General features: G+C 45.2%; 1 protein-coding gene across 1 annotated transcript in view; it reads right to left on the minus strand.

Moving 5' to 3' along the window:
• DOCK1 (dedicator of cytokinesis 1) overlaps nt 1-16,699 on the minus strand; it is a 541,550-nt gene that overhangs the window by 376,482 nt on the left and 148,369 nt on the right.

Consider the following 16,699-nt stretch of genomic DNA (forward strand, 5'->3'; position numbering starts at 1 on the left):
CCGACTCCAGCCAAGTTGGTGTAAATGCCATTAATTCATGCCTTTATTCGGTTGAGTAGTACCCCATCATGTTCTTTGCTTATTGACTGATGAGGACTTAGGCTGGTTCCACAATTTTTGTCATTGTGAATTGTGCTGCTATAAAGAAACATGTACAAGTATCTTTTTCATATATGACTCCTTTTCTTCTGGGTAGATGCCCAGTAATGGGAATGCTGAATGGAAAGATCAGTATTTTCTACAAATACATTGCACATACACAGAACGTCATGTTCTGACACTCTCTCCTCTTCAGCTGATGGAGACAGCCTGAGTGAAGAGGTGCCAGCCCTGGAATCTCCCAGGCAGCTTCCTGGGATGCAATGTTGGCAGTCTTGTGGGGTGGGAACCTGTTGGCCCTGCACCCCTAAAGGGGCTCCCAGTGAGAGCCACAAAGATCTAAAAGCAGACATACGAGTTTCCAGGACAGCTTCTGAAGTTCTCCCGTGACAAAAATAAAAGAACTAATTAAAAATTCCATAAGATAAAACTTTCAAGAACTCAGGTTATTTACTTAATAAGAGACTCCTGGAAAAATAATGCCCATTTATCTGCCTATGTCTTCTCTGGAAGATCTTAACCTTTATTTAAAACAACAATAACAACAACAAAACCCATATGTCAGTTTCCAGTGAGTCATCTCAGGGGTCTTGCCTTCTGATTAGCAGAGCACCTCCTCGTCCACATTCCTCTTCTTGGCACTGAATGCCAGGGGTGGAATGAGGCTGCCTCCCTCCCTCCCCTCCAGTCCCTGGGCTCCCAAGAGAACAACGCATTCCTACCACCTCCTTCCACTCTCCATCTCCCTCCTATCCACGCCCTCCTGACCCTCCCTGGAATGCTCCCCCATCTCAACTCACACTCACCCCTCAAAGCTCAGGGCAGTCCAATCTGCTGCAAGGAGGCCTTATCTGGTGGTTTCAGTGTACTTGCCACTTTCTTTAGGTCTCTGTCTTGCCTGCAATCTCTGCAGTCTCTCATCTGGACACCCAATGATGCAGTGATACACCAGGCAATAATACCTGGTTGCCTCTCCTGCAGTCAGAATCCAACATCTTCCACTGTACATTCCTCATGGTCTTTGCCCATTACGAGTCCATAACTGGCACCAAATAAGCACTTAATAAAGTCGAGTAATCCTACCCATGTTATCCTTGAATCTATGTGAAAAGTACATGTATATTGAAACACTACACTTCCCAATAATGAAGAGGCCCATGTCTGGAGAAGCAGACTGACATGAAGCAGCGCTGCAGAAGTACTTAGCATTGGAGAAGTACTTAACATTGCTTTCTTGATTAAAAAAAACCTTTTTTTTTTTAAACTTTTATTTTGAGACAGAGTCTCATTCTTTCGTCCAGGTTGGAGTGTAGTGGCACAATCTTGGCTCACTGCGACCTCTGCCTCCTGGTTTCAAGGGATTCTCCCACCTCAGCCTTCTGAGTAGCTGGGATTACAGGAGCCTACAACCACACCCAGCTAGTTTTTGTATATTTAGATATGGAATGTCATCATGTTGGCCAAGATGGTCTCAAACTCCTGACCTCAAATGATCTGCCCACCTCACCCTCCCAAAACGCTGGGATTAGAGGCATGAGCCGCCATGCTCCACCCCCGCATGGTAAGAACTTAATTAACAACAAGCAAGCTGACCTCAGAGAAGTTTAAGTTACCACAACATTTTCTTTCAAGAATCATCCTCCTTGCCATTCGCACAGAGAATCCAGCCCCTAATCACTACGCTCTCAAGGGCTTCCGGCAGCTCCCTGCCTCTGTTCTCAAAGCCCTGCAGACAGCAGTGAAACTCCAGGCAAGAAGGCAGAAGCAAAGCGCCAGAGGTGCTGCAGAATTCCTGTACCCCACCATGGAAATGCCACCAGGAGGAAGAGGAAGGCACAGGCCCTGGCGTACATGAGGGAGCCGCACTGTCAGCAGCAGGCAGAGATGAAGCTGAGGCCAGGCCTGGAATGGAGTCTTGGGTTGTGACGGAGCAGCTCCTCCAACTACATGGAAAGGCAAGGATCCTGGAGGAGCTGAGAGTAGTGAGGAAAAACCAGGATGCCGAGGCTGGGGAATCCAACTGCACAAGCTGCAGGGACCCTCACCACTCCCTGGGAACGTTCTGCCTTTGACTTTGAATTCCAAGGTCCTCACAGAGGTTTGCACCATGACCCCTGTTTTCTGGTTCTTGATATTTTCTTAATAGATCTTTGCCGATCATTTTAGTTGAGGATTTGGCGTCACTTGCTGTCAGGAAGTTCTTAATTCATCAGCATCTCCTCGAACACTGATTTGACTCAACCTTTGCATCCCTCTGTGTCAAGAAGGGTGTGTTACCTGTGCACATGGCAAGATGTCCACACACTGGGTGGAGAAACACAGCAGAGAACAGTGCTGGCCCGGAGCATATCATCAGCTCACTCAAAACACACGTAGCACCCACGCAGGAACAGAAAGTTTTGTGAAGGATTGTAAACTTCTCAAACACTGGTACGTAATAAAAGTATAAAGTGCTTGAAAACAACACACAAGAATCCAGCACTCAGCCTGGGCAACACGGCGTGATATGGTTTAGCTCTGTGTCCCCACCGAAATCTCAGCTCAAATTGTAATCCCCATGTGTCAGGTGAAGGGCCTGGTGGGAAGTGACTGAAGCACGGGAGCAAACTTCCCCCTGTTCTCATGACAGTGAGTTCTCAAGAGATCTGACGGTTTAAAAGTGTGTGGCACTTCCCCCTTTGCTCTCTCCTGCCACCATGTGAAGAAGGTCCTTGCTTCCCCTTCACCTTTCTCTATGATTGTAGGTTTCCTGAGGTCTCCCAGTCATCCTTCCGGTTAAACCTGTGGAACTGTGAATCGAGTGAATCTCTTTTCTTCATAAATTACCCAGTCTCAGTAGTTCTTCATAGCAGTATGAAAACAGACTAATATATGACAAAACCGCATCTCTACAAAAATTAGAAAAATTAACCAATTGTGCTGATGTTAGCCTATAATCCCAGCTATTTGAAAGTTGAGGTGGAAGGATCACTTCAGCCTGCGAGGTCGCAGCCACAGTGAGCCAAGATTGTGCCATTGCACTCCAGCCTGTGTGACAGTAGACTCTGTCTCGGTAAATCAATCAAATAAATAAATCAATAAGAGAAAATGAAAAAACTTGATAGCCACCTAATTTCACAGACATAACACCTCTGCTTTTAATCTTCAGTGGTGACTATATAAAATGTTTAATGTCAGAATGTGTATTTCTTGGAATTATATGAAAATGTCCTTTTCAAAAATCAACTAGACTTTTGTTATATTTAACATAATCAGATGAGGACTACTGTTCTTTCTTAATCATTTCACTAGATAGAAGACAATTTATGCTTTAAAAGCCAGTGACTATGAATTACTATCTAAAGGTGACACAGGCAAGAAGAAAACCTACTTTGTTTTAATAAGATACACTTTTTATAGCCCCTTTTTTCTTCTGCCTCTTCTCTAATTCAATGTACCATATTGAATGTATAGGATTTCCCAAGGGAAATATAATTCTACTTGAATTATAAAAGTGTAACATTCACAGTTCACGGAGAATAATACTGCTCAGGTTCTAATCAAAACTATACTACCTGGCACAGGATTCTAAATAAAGCCAGTGTAATGTACAGATTTAAAATCTGACTTGAGTGATGTCATGCAAAAAAGCAATGGGCTGAAGAACAAGGAACTGGGATCTGGTCATACCACCTAGAACCCCTCTGTTCCTGAGACAAATTCCTAAAAAACTGAAGATATGACTTTCTAACCTCCTAATTCCATAATGCTTGATGTGACTATTTGGGTATTTGAGAAATCCAACTTCATATAACTCCATGGTTTCATCAATAAATACACAAAAGTAATGTATTCTATCATAAAATTCTGTAAAAACAGTTTTAATGATACGTTGTAAGCATTCAATATAACAGAGCTGATGATTTTTTTAAGCTCACATATGAAATATTCCTCTTTCCCTCTTGCTAATGCTATAGTGCTAGTTGACATGTTTCTCAATAAAATGCTTCCTAGGACATATTTAAGGCCTGGTCTCCTCCCAAGCCTTGGTTCTGGCTACTTGGCTTGCCAGCAGAACACCAATCCTAAATGAAGCTTTTAACTACCCTTTCCATCAGGTCAGTAGACAGCTCCAAAGAATAGCTGCAAAACCCATTTCACGAAGTCACCAATTTGCACTGGCTTCAGCTGCATTTACAAATGTCCCTTCAGCCTCCCTGAGAGTCCTCTCATCCCTCTTTCTCCACTTTCTGCATTAGGGAGCTGTACTTCTATTTCAACATTGCAGTCTTTTCCTTTCAGGGATAGCTTCCTGCTTAAAAGAAGGTTAACGAGGGTTCTGTCTGAAGATTAACATTGCCTGAAAGAGAGAGACAGTCACTCTGTGTCCTCGAAGACTATTAAACAAAAAAGAAAACTGCAAGCCTCTGGCTACTGGCTGCCACTTTTCCCTCAAATAGAGAGAAATAAATACTAAGCCAAGAGGAGGATATCTTCTAAATCCAAAACACACTCATGCCTAACACTTGGACTCCCGAGCTACGTGAATCAATTAATTTCCTTCTTTCTTATGTGAACTGGAGTTGAGTTTGTATAATTAGATTACTGTAGCCTTCCAGCAAGACCTGAAGTCGAGTAGTGGCAGTCCTCTGACTTTGTTCTCGATAAATACTGTGTTGACTATTCTGGGTCTTTTGCCTTTCCACGTGAACTTCTGAATCAGTTGGTCAACAGCCACAGAGTAACTTGCCGGGATTTTGATTGGAACTGCAGTGAATCTGTAGATCAAGTTGGGAAGAACTGACATCTTAAAAGAGAGTCCTCCCATCCATAAACATGGGATATCTCCTCATTTATTTATATTTTCTTTGATTTCTTTCAGTAGAGTTTAGCAGTTTCTGACATCTTAAACTGGAGTCACCTACAAGCATGGAATATCTTTCCTCTCATTTAGATCTGATTGAGGTTTATGCAATTTGCAATCAAAACAGGCCTCAATGCTGCAAAGTTAAAACATAAGAAGAATCTACAAATACCTACAGTAAATGCATTTACAAATGCCACGCCGTAAGTAAGGTGTAGATGCGCCTTTGTAGACCTAGTATCTTCAGTTCACTTGAGAAGACCTTATTTAGACTGATCTGTTCTAAATGCTGGCATCTCTGGGAAGGGCTCCTAGGGACAGATGCATCTGAAGATGCCAGACAACAGCCAGTGGATGTGGGATATAAATGTTTCCATCAATGAGTCAGCTATTAAGACGCACGGACTTTGCATGATTATGTTCTCTGCCCGTCCCTTTAGAAAGCTTTTTCATTATTTTTAACAAACACCACTGCAGTACTGGGAGGATCCTAAGAGATAACACGCATCAAAGGCTTTGGTGCCTGAGAGTCATGAACAAATGGAAGGGATTAGGATTACTTCATGCTCCACAACCCATCTGGACAAAAGAGGCAGAACAGTTCTCTCCAAATCATACAGGAGTCCAGGTTTGGCATTTTCTTCTACTGTCTTCTGTATTCAAGCAGGTAATGGTGACTACCTCTGTATCGGCACAAATACCAACGGCCGGCCAGCCAACAGCCCCTGACTACTAAGTGAATAACAGACAAGGGATGCAAGCAGGACACTGTCCACAAACTAAAGGAAAATGAAAACCCTGTCCTAAAACCCAGGAATGTTGTTAGAAATGGCTAGTAGATACAAAGAAGGGGGAGAGCCAAAATGTGCGGCAAGAAGTAAGTACCTATCAGCACGATGCAGCTGGCAGATACAGGTTTCCCATGACGGAGGGAGGTACGAACTAACGGGCCTAGCGGTTGCCAAAAGGAGATTTTCAAAAAGGATCTGGGGTGCAGAAGCCCACCCCTGATGTCTACACATTCTATAGGCTTCACGGCTGTTTTTTAACAGTGTCCCACAGCTGCTTGAGGCAAAGATTTGGGAGAGAACCTCAATGTCTCCCTAACTCTTCCTCACCTTCGATAATAGACCCACCACCACCACCAAGCTGCAAACGTGTTCATCCCTTCACTACAGACTACCAAGAGTGCAGCCCAGTGTTCTCGACTTGGAGAAATCTCCTCGCAACTGCTCTGTTCTCTGCCTCAGAGGACGTTTGGCAGTGCCTGGAGACGTTTTTGGTTATCATGACCAGGGAGTGCTACTGAGATTGGCCAGCAATGCTGCTCAACATCCTCCGATGCATAAGATAGACAATCCAGCTCCAAACGTCAGAGGGCTGCGGTGGAGAACGTGCTCTACCTCCAGGCCCGAGTCTGGCTGGGTAACATCACAGCTTTTCACTTCCCTTCCTCTCTCAACCCCTCTAATCAAAATGGATGAAATGACCCTTTGAAAGGCCAACTCTGACCTGACCAGCCCTCTCCAGTGGCCTTCTCAGATCCGGCACAGCTCTGCCTATGCCTGGATCTGCCTTTCCATTCTCTCAGGATCCCCACCTTCTCAGGGCTTACCCTGCCCAGCCACAGCTGCTGATCTCGGGATTTCTTCAATGCAGCAAACACCTTCCTGTCCGCTGTCTCTGCCTGGAGTTCCCCCACAACCCACGCTACTTTTTCTACCTCACTCCCTTCTGAAACCTTCGTTGAACCCCTAAACTATTTCCAATGCCCAGATATACCTTTTCACCCTGACCTTTATTTTTTCTTAAAATGACTGATTACAATCCACAATGATAATTTTATATCTGTGATTTGCTTAAAATCACATATTGCAATTGTGCAAGGATGTACATGGGGATGGTTATTGAGTTCATGCCTGCCCTGCTCACTCCAGTGGAACCACCATGAGAATACACATCTGTGTGGTTGGTGCTGTAACCCCTCACTGCCTAGCACAGTGCTTGGCACACAGGAGAATGAACATATGATTAAAGGAATTTTTAAAATAGAGGAACACATAACTCAATGATAAGGTACTAGGCATAACTTTACTTTGAGACATGCTCACATTCAGAGAAACGCTAAATAAATCCTGACCATGATGGAGGAAGGAGAAAGGGGCTGGCTGGCACTTTGCATGTTGGCAGAAGGCAGAATCCAGACTGAAGGCACAGGTGTGGGAGGAGCACTTGTCAAGAGACATCTCTGAACAAGGTCAGGAATGGGAGAAGAAAATAATTTCAGGTTTCTGAGCACTAAAGCCACCATGCCAGCAGAGATTTTCCACCAGTGAGCCTCATTACAGGGGCAAGGAAGTGCCTAGAATTCTGCAATCTCCAATTAAAGCCTTGCCCTCTAACAGGGAGCAATGTGAAGGAGTTAACATGGAAAAATGGATCACAAAAAGATAAACACACACGACTTATCAATGAAATAATTTGTTGCAGGCTTAAAATGCTAAAAGTAAAATCATAGTATTCAACAATAGAAACATAAATTTAATGAAATATCATTTAATTAAGCAAATGAATACACGTCAATTCAGTTACATGTTCTGAATTGGCATACAGCTACTACAATTATGACTGCACATATATAATAATAGGTGTTATGATGATAAAAAAATCAGTAAACTAAAAACTACCCAGGTTGTAGGTGTAAACATTTTCATGTGCACGCACTAGATCTGGTAGAAGATCAACAGAAATGCTTGGCTTGCTGGAGACGATTTTCACTTCAACTACTGCTGCATCTCTGCTACTATTGCAATGTCCTGTGCACAGGATAAACCTGGGTGGCGAGGTGGTCAAGGAAACAAGTATATTTATCCAGACCTCTCCTGATTAATTCTTGCCTATGTGAGTAGTATTGCTCCCTCCAGAGAGGGCAGGAAGAATCCCAGGAAGCAACCAAGAAGACTGGAATGCCGTAGCACCTGGTGAATTCAGATCTCAGCCAGCCTGCCCAACCCTCTGCAGGGCCACAGACCAGCAAGAAGTGTGATGAAATTGGGAGCATTTGGGTCCACAAGTCCTCTAAGCACAAACCGTAAAATATTTTCTTCACTTTCATTGTTCCTTCTTCTGCTGTCTTTCTTGACATGAGTCATGCCACACTTGCAAGTGTAGGGCAAGTTTATCAAATCAAAATGGTCCAGAATGTCAGACAGCTGAGGGCAGGGAGCCCGAATGAAGCCAGCCATGGAGGCTGCAAGAACTGAGAGTGGGTGCCCTATCCACAATCGCTACTGCTCACCCAGCAGCTCTTTGTGCAAGGCTAGGATCAGCCACTTCCAATCCAATATATGGCCAGGAACCCAGAACCTTAGCATCACCCTGGAGCTGATTAAAATGAAACACCTTGAGGCTCTCTCCCAACAGAGTCCCAGTCACATTTTAACAAGACCTCCAGGTGACTCTTGTGCACACTCGAGTCTAAGAAGTTTCCAGTCCTGCAGCCCCCACATCAAGCTGTCTATGGGTGCCTGGCTAAGGGCCCACTTCCTCTCCAGTCCTTTGTTCACCACTGACCTGACGGCCAGTGGCCTCTGCACTGACGTCCACGGTGACTTCTATGTGGGTGAAATTGTGTCCCTCAAAAGGCTACATTCAAGTCCTAAACCCTGGGACCTGTGAATGTTTTAGAAACAGTCTTTTTTCAGATATTATCAAGTTGATCTGAGGCCACGTCACAGCAGAGTGGGCCCTGAATTTAACATAGCCGATGTCCTTATAAGAAGAGACAAGACACAGACAGACACACAGGGAGAACACCAAGTGAAGACGGAGGCAGAGACTGGAGCAAGGCGTCTACAAGTCAGGAAATGCCAAGGACCGCCAGAAACCCAGAGAAAAGCATAGAACAGATCATCTCTTGGAGTAGCCAAAAGGAACCTGGCCTGCTGGTACCTTGATTTCAAGCTTCTAATCTCCATGGCTATGAGAGGAAAAAAAAAAAAAAACCCGCTGTTTTAAGCTACCAAGTATGCAGCATTTTGTTACAGCAACTTCCAAGCTTTGCCCACTCACCTCCTTGAATCTGGGACCTCCCTCTCTTCTCTGTGTTGCAGGAGAACTCTCCAGGCCTGACCTGTTGCTGACTCTCAGCAAAAGTCGTCATTCCTGTCATGGTTGGCTTCGCCTGAGTTGCCAGCCTCAGCTGCCCAATATTCTAATTCAACAAGTCTGTCTCCACATGGATAAGGTGACCTGGATGGTCCTCATCCAAACCACTGCATCTGTGTCCCCATGAAAGATGACAGACTTTCAAACAGACTCCCGACTCATGCCTATGACATCTTTAGACCAATTAACACCATCAACGCACCCCCACTTCAACCTCAAAATCAAGGAGGTGAAAACACTTTATTACTTGTTCTTAGTAAACCCTTCTGGCTCAAAACGCTCCCCAGTTTCTTTAAGTTGCTTGCTGGACTACATCGGTTCCGACATCTCATTGGCCAGTTTGCTCCAGGCCCTGATTGGTCAGGGTAGAGGAAGTGGAACTCACCAGAGTTCTCCTTACCTAACTTACCTAACTTGGCCCACAATCCTGTGCCGAGAAAAACGAATGTCACAGAGCAGGTGGCATCTAAGAGAGGGAGGTGGCTCCCAACTCATCCACCATGGCAGCTGCATAGCTCAATCCCATGAAGCACAGAAGGAAGTGGAAAAGACAGACAGACGGGAGCTCTAATGGAAACCATGTCAGGGCAGACACACTGCGCACACGCAGCCCGGATGAAAGAGGCACAGTGTCATCACCCAGGAAGCGAGTCCTAACAGCCTTGATCATGACTTCCGTAGGACGTTACAGCATTTGAAAATCTGGATGCCTCAGAGCAAACCAGATGGAGCATAGCCTTTGCCATAGACAGAGAGGTCAGCCAAGCACTGTTCATGAAAACTGAAAAGTAGAAACCAGCTAAGTGCCCTCAGATAGAAAATTGGTTAAGTAAGTTATCATACAGCCACAAGGCAATGTGTAACCTTTGAAAAATGTGTGCTTGAAAAATACTGAAGGACATAGGCAGCAGATGTAGAAAAATGAAATATTGTAAAAGAGTGTGTGTGTGTGTGTATGTGTATGTGTATACACATGGGAATTTATACTATACATAAGCTACATTTATATGTGTATATATAGGTATGGATGTATGTATATATATGTGTGTGTGTATATACAGGATAATGCTAAACGAGCAAAAAAAAGCTTGCCATTGTAAAAACAAAAATGCTAACAGTGTAATGGAAAGTAAAGTGGTAAATGATTCTTATTTTTCATGATTAACTTTTTGGCATTTTCTAACCAGATCACATATTACTTATAAACTGAGGGCAAGGACACAATAAACGGCTGCTTTGTTTAATGCAACTAACAGGACTTGATATCTTTATGGAAATCTGGAACACGCATATGAAGAGGAAGGCGCGTCAGGAGCTGCTGTAAGAGAGGGGCCAGACAGGCCCAGAGTTACTCAGTGAAACCTAACTTCTCGCCTGCAAGCAAAACCTCTTAAATCTGATCTTTAATTGTCATCATCTCTAAAACATTCAGATCGTTTGTTCTGAGGACATTAAAGTTCTATGTATACAAATCTGTGAGTAGCAGTGCGGATCCCAGATGCCAGCCTGGAAATAAATAGACAAAAAGCAGCAAAAACTTCTCATAAGGAAGAATTCTGGGTAAGATATAAGGCAAGAAAGTACAGTTCATTTCAAGTCAGGAAATTATTTTTAAGGGAATCAAAACGTGTGCCTCTTGGAAGGCAGAACTCACCCATCAGCTGTATTTACTGAGATTACAGAATAGCTTATTTCAACACAGCTCCTCTCTAAGAAGGCCAGATGGAAATGGCACTATGTGATGGTTAGAATGGAAAGAGACAGGGAAGCCTGCTCCCTGGGGACAGTGCCCCAGAAAGAAGACAAACCCTCCTGCATCTGTGTGCCAACCTCAGCTTAGGGGGCCTCAAATTCAATTAATCTTCACCCCAGCCCAGTCCGCACACTGGTCAGGAAAGTTGCCTGAGCGCCAGAGGCCTGGAGCTGTACACCACAATGGAAGAAAAGCAGAAAGCTAACAATAATATTTTCATAATAAACTAAGCAGGAGACACACGGACAGAGTCCTGAGACAGATAAAGAGCGGTGTTTTTCCAGTGCAGGTTGAGACCCATTAGGGCTCATGAAATAAATTTAGTGCCTGTCAACCAGCAATTTTTTGTTTAACTGAAATACATTAGTCTAGAATAGACTAAAGGAGACTAGAATAGAAAATGCCAGAATGCATCATAGGGAATCAGTGTAGAACTTCTTCATGAGCATTTTCCAGCTTCGTATACACAACACACACACACACACACACACACACACACACATGTGCACACGAACCAAGTAAGCATCAATTTCTTACTATGGATCATGGTCAAAGTTTGCTTCTATAGAAAATTCTGGATTTCTCAGCCCCAGATAGAACAGACTATGCCGAGGTCCTGTATGGGGTAGTCTTTTCCCAGGACATCCCAAGGAAGGTAGTAATATTTGTGGACTTGAAAAGATGTCAATGCCTGTGAGAACCGACTGCAAAGCCCCAAACGTCCCAATCCAGCACTGCAATCCATGAGTGGCCAAGAAACAGCCACCTGCTGCTGACACAGTCGGGCCATCACCAAGGTCTCCTCCCACAAGCCTTTGTGACCAGCCCCTTCTAACTCTCTCTCCTCCCTTCCCCTTCAGGCTCACCCAACTCTTGGAGCATTTCACCAAATTTTCTAAGTTGCTTTATGCAAGCCCACGTAGAGGGAAAACTCCACCAGGGATGCTGTCTGTATCTTTCCACCCCAAAGCCTCCAGGCTGCTCTCCATTGATGTGGATGGCCGGCATGGGCCCTGCTTCCAAACACCATGGATAGCCAGGACTTAGCAACACTGTCTCTGGGAGCCAAATGGGAAAGAGAGTGGTTCTGGAACTGGCCAACCAGGGTTTAAACCAGTGCACTACTCTCTCCTAGCTAGGTGGCCTTGGGTAGGTTAATGAAGGTCTCTAGGCCTGTGTCTTCATCAGAAAGCAATCAAAGTATCTCTTTAATAGGGCTATTGTAAAGCCCAAATCAGTTGAGAATCAGGTGATCAATCAGTATCAACTCCAGTTATTCTGGCACTAGGCGCTCATGCTATTTCTAACAACCACTGACTGGGAGAGCTCACCTTCAGGAGGTTCCCAACACTCAGATGTTTGGTGTTTCCTGGGGAAGGCATCCGCTCTACTTGGGTCTCCAAGAGGGAAAAAGGCTTGGAGAGCCAGGTGGGTGGCCTGTGAAGCTGTCTGAATGTCACACACTGGAATCTGACCCATTTCTCCCAGCAGCTGAAGAACAGCACAGTTTTCTGAGAAACAGCAAGTCATCACCAGATGGGAGTTTTAGGGGAACACCAAAAGAGATGCCGAGTACAAAAAGGGGCAGGTCCAGCACCAGGGTGCGGGGAACGGTTCTGAGGCTTCTGCCCTAATTTCAGGAAGAAGAACCGGGGACTTAGCAAGCCCAGTAGTTCATGAAATCACCACCCCAGGAGCACAGGGAAGAAAAGACAGGAGAAGGGAATTCCGAGGCTGTCTGGAGACACCGCAGCTGGCAGCTGGGGGCCGCTGGGGCACCCAGGAGGAGCAGCAGCCACAGTTACTAGGGGTACAACAGAGAACAGGACCCCGGGCAGCAGCAACGGGGGCCAAGGACCCTCCTGTCAGGTGGGAGAGATGCTGAGGGCAAAGAAGAATCCAGAAGGCACGTGTTGAATTTCCAGAACATCTGGGCCTGTTGAAAGGGCAGTCTAAGGTGGAGACAGAAGGTCTGAGATGGCGAGCAAACAGCGAGGCTGAGCGGGACTCAAGGAGGGGGGAGGTCGGCACTGTGCAGCACAGTGGGCTTCTCCTCTTCAGAAGGAAATAGACAGGGAGAGGTGATGCTGGGAGACCCCAAGTCTTTTCAGTGGGGCAGATGGGGCAGCATCATTCACTCAGGGTAGGTAGGTGGGGTGCAGCAGGGGATAGGCCTGGGGCTTGAAGAGCTGAGGAAAGAGCTGCTAAGGGAAAGCCAACATGGAATTTCAAATGGGATTTCAGTAGAATGGTGGGGTGCTGGGGAAAAAAGAGGTGATCCTTTGAAAAATTCAAGCATAATTGCCTCAGGACACAGCAATTCTGCTTCTGGAGCACTGACAATAGGGTCTTCGAGGGGCACCTGTACAATCCAGTTCACGGCAGCCAAGAGCCACAACCACCACGAGGCGGGGGCAGCCCGAGCCTCCATCCACGGATGAGATGGGAGGCAAAACATGCAACAGACACACAGGAAAGGGACAATCTTTCAAAGGAAGAAGATCCTGACACATGCTACAACCTGGTGGAACCCCGCAGACATGATGCCATGTAAAAGAAGCCAGACAGGGCCCAGTGCAGTGGCTCACACCTGTAATCCCAGCACTTTGGGAGGCCAAAGGCGGGAAGATCAAGAGGTCACGAGATAGACACCATCTTGGCCAACATGGTGAAACCCCATCTCTACTGAAATACAAAAATTTATCCAGGCATGGTGGCATGCGCCTGTAGTCCCAGCTACTTGGGAGGCTGAGGCAAGAAAATCGCTTAAACCCAGAGGGTTTAAGCTGAGATCACGCCACTGCACTCCAGCCTGGCAACAGAGAAAGACTCTGTCTCAAAAAAAAAATAAAGAAGCCAGACACAAATGGACAAATGCCTTACGCGTCCACTTCCATGCGGTTCCCAGAGCCATTAAATTTTTAGACACAGAAAGTAGAACATGGCTGCCAGGGGCTGCAGGAAGTTGGTGTTTGATGGGCCTGGCGTTTCATTAAGTTTGGAAAGACAAACAACGTTCTAAACAGGGATGCTGATGATGGTTGCACAACAGTGCGATTGTACTTACTGCCATTGAATGGTACACTTAGAAATGGGAAATCTCGTGTTATTTTACAACAGTAGGATGTTTTCAAAAAGCATTTGGCTGCAGCCCCGAGGCTGAGGGTCATTAACTGAGGGACAGGGAAGTGGCATTGAAACATCTGGGCACCGCGGGCACCTGGGGGGTGAGGGTGATGGGAGGCGGCCGCCAGTCAGGGCAGTGAAGGGAAGCAGTGTCCACACACTCACTGGAGTTTCCTGGACCTTTGACTTAACACAAAAACTGGCCCATGCGTCCTCCATGTGTGTCTTGTTACTTAAATGACCTTGGAAAAATCTTGTCACTAAATCAATGAAAACAGACTATTGAAAATTCTAGTTGGAGACCATACTTATCCTGCAATAAATGATTTCAGAAGCTCCTCTTGCTCTCCCCCTTCACTGAGGTGAAAACCCCGTGGTTGACTCTAATCTGCAAAGTGGATGCACACGGCGGGTTTGGTACCAAGAGGTGACAACAGGGTGGGGGCTCTTGACAGAGAACTTCTCAGCCATCACGTCACCAAGAATGTGCCACAAAGCCGCAACGGCACACAGACAATCCCAAAATCAAAACCGCCAGCGAGGACCACGCTTTAGGAAACGATGTTTAACCTTTAAATGTCACGGTCTGAAAATATACTTTGTCTATGCAACATGGTTCACAATGGTATTTCCATTTCAATACAGCAAAATTGAAAGGGTTAAAACAACAGAAAAACCAGGCTCCCATGAGGGGAAGCTTTAAATTCCCAAAGTCAAGAAAGCACCTATTATAAAATAATATTATTCCAAATTAGCAGAAGGGAGGGGACACGTCCAATAAAATGCCGTGCGTCTGTCTTGCAGATGTAAGGTTTGCATCAATGCACAAACGTCACCGGATTCGCTTGTGTCTTATAATAAAACACCCACTAAAGCAAGGCCTTCCCAGCCCCTCGTCACTAAGTAATCTGACTTCAGGGGAGGTAGGCAGACGCAAATCAAGCCCAGTCAAATTTAATAATATAAGAATATATTTAGCAATCTAAAATTACTTCTAGGCTCAAAACTTCCTGTAATTTTTATCTATTCTTACACTACACACGTCTGTTTTTCTAAAATGCCACTGCATTCAGTAATAAATGTACCAAACACATTGCTAATTTTACCCTGGAGACAATAAGGCAGCCTTTGGCAATGTCAAGTTGCCAAAATAACCTGAAATTTTAATTTATGCAGTACAAATATTTCTTTCTGTATAAACCACCTATTTTTATAGTAAACTCATGTAAAAAATTTAGAAATTACAGTAAAGAGTCCAAACGGCTGCACCACCTCTGAGCTGATAGGTGGGCTCTGGCTTGGTTCATGTCTAGTTATGCCGGTGACCATGGTGTCAGCAACCAGGAGCCACGTCTCAGCACATGTTCATCTTTGTTCCAGGGCATATGGCAAAGCTTGAAGGCTGGGAAGCAACTTGACCAACGTATTTTTAAGACACCAGCTGTAAGAATGCCTTCTGAAATTATACATTAAAGGAACATTAAAAGAGTAAGAATAGAGGGATCTACCATGATCAATCGAGTGAAAGATATAAGTTAATCATTTGGAAGATTCTTGCTCTTTGAAGGGATTAGTGCAGTCAGCAAATTGCAAGTTGTACAGCTCTTTCTGCAGTAAGTCAGCCCAGTGAAAACCACCATGACTGCATCAGCCAAGAGTGTAGGGGTCCTCCTGCCGCTCCTTGGCTCGCAGGCACTTCCACACCAGTGAGCATCCTAAGGAACAGTCAGGCTATCTGTGAGTGGAAGGCATCTTTCTTACCAAGGACAAGAGATTGAGACCAGGTCAACAAAAGGGGGAAGAACAGAAGACAGGAGCACTGGACGGCTCGCTCTCGTGCACAGGCAAAGATCCGCCGAAGTACGAAGATTCGGCACCATTTCCGGGGCATGGACAGCTGGAGAAATTAGGTGTAAAACAGGATTGTCATCAATGCCCCCAAATTTAAATAAAGTGAATTAAGAATCTCTCCTTGCCAAAGAGCAAAGAGACTCAATGAACATATTTCAGAGCACCTAGGGAGGAGGAAGAAAAGGATTTCACTGCACACGGAGCATGATTATGTTCACTACAAAAGAGGCTCCAGGGGCTTTCCCTCAAGTTCAGGCTTTGCCGGACCCACAGCCCCTGCTCAGCCACCGCGGAAGCCCTTCATCTACAAGTCCGCTTTGATACAAAGCTACAGCTAGATAAGAAGAATAAAGTCCACTGTTCTATAGCAATGTGGAGTGAAGACAGTCAACAATAATTCGGTGTATATGTTCAAAAAGCTAGCAGAAAGGATTCTGAATGTTCACGGCACAAAGAAATGAAAAATGTTCAAGGTGATACTATACTAATTACCCTGATTTGATCACACCGTGTACCTGTATTGAAATACCAGCATGTATCCCATCAATATGTACAATTACTATGTGTCAACTAAAAAGAAAAGAAAAAAAAAAGGCTGGGTGCAGTGGATCAAGCCTGTAACCCCAGCAGTTTGAGAGGCTGAGGCAGGTGGATCGCCTGAGGTCAGGAGTGGGAGACCAGACCTACCAATATGGTGAAACCCCGTCTCCACTAAAGATACAAAAAAAAAATTAACCAGGTGTGGTGGCATGCACTTGTAGTCCCAGCAACTCAGGAGGCTGAGACAGGAGAAGTACTTGACCCCGGGAGGCAGAGGTTGCAGTAAGCTGAGATCGCACCACTGCACTCCAGCCTGGGCA

This window comes from Cebus imitator, unplaced genomic scaffold (assembly GCF_001604975.1).
Source record: "Cebus imitator isolate Cc_AM_T3 unplaced genomic scaffold, Cebus_imitator-1.0 Scaffold107, whole genome shotgun sequence".
Lineage (NCBI taxonomy): Eukaryota > Metazoa > Chordata > Mammalia > Primates > Cebidae > Cebus > Cebus imitator.